At 43.8% G+C, this 952-nt stretch overlaps 1 protein-coding gene across 1 annotated transcript in view; it reads right to left on the bottom strand.

Annotated features, from left to right (window-relative positions):
- ino80 (INO80 complex ATPase subunit) overlaps nt 1-952 on the bottom strand; it is a 202127-nt gene that overhangs the window by 80547 nt on the left and 120628 nt on the right. The window lies entirely within an intron of this gene.

The following is a 952-nucleotide window of genomic DNA, read 5'->3' on the forward strand; positions in this document are numbered from 1 at the left end:
AAGCCTTAAATAAAGAAGGGGAAAGGGGGGAGGGGGGGGGGGGGGGGTTTGAATGCTAATGGAAAGTTTAAACTCCATCCACACGATGCTGAGATCTTGTTCTTCCCGACGAGCACCTCTGTCGTGCTGGTACGGAGTATAAACCCAGGTTTAAACCACTGGTTCTCAACGTTGGGTTCCGGGGACCACCAGGGGGTCCAAATTAACTGTAACTCTTTAAGTGAGTACACATGGAACCAAATGGACCCGCGAGGGTCTTTCCGGGTCCATTTGGTTCCACTTGTATACTCTCAAGAGTTCAATTAACACTGATTTTACAGTGCAGATTGGGGTCCCCCAGAGATTAAAACATCTGTATCAAATGTGGGGCCTGTGGCCCTGATCTAATGCATATCATACTGGGGGTCCTTGAAGTTCAAAAGGTTGAGAAGCGCTGGTTTAAGTGTAAAAGCCCTCATCTCTCCTAGGATCGTTTGCACTATGAAAAGAAAAAGAAAAAACAGTGCGGAGAAATAGTTCTAATCAACAGGGATTTAGAGAGGAACCACAGGACTGAAACACCCAGCGTTGTGCCAGCAACTTCCAAGACACAGAGAGAGAGGTAAAGAGAGAGAGATCCGACAGACAAAGAAAAATACAAACAACAGTCCCAACTAGGGCTGGGTGATAATTACCGTAATATGAGACTTGATATCGTCCTGGGGCCCAAGAGTTCAAAACTTTTAAAGATATTGTTTTATTCATTAAACATGAAATCATTTCTCATTGACATAAAGTTTGCTGAGGTAATTCTATGATCTCAGAGTGATCCCAATCCTGTTTTTTTGGGGGGTTTTGAACTACTCTTGGATACTTGAGAGTTTTGAGTGTGCGGTTTGCTGCCTTCTTTTGTTCACCTTGACATTATTCATCCTCCAGCACCTCACCTAAGTGTTTTATTAAAGGATGAGTG

The sequence above is a fragment of the Gymnoscopelus braueri genome (assembly GCF_963280865.1).
Source record: "Gymnoscopelus braueri genome assembly, chromosome: 16".
Taxonomy (NCBI): Eukaryota; Metazoa; Chordata; class Actinopteri; order Myctophiformes; family Myctophidae; genus Gymnoscopelus; species Gymnoscopelus braueri.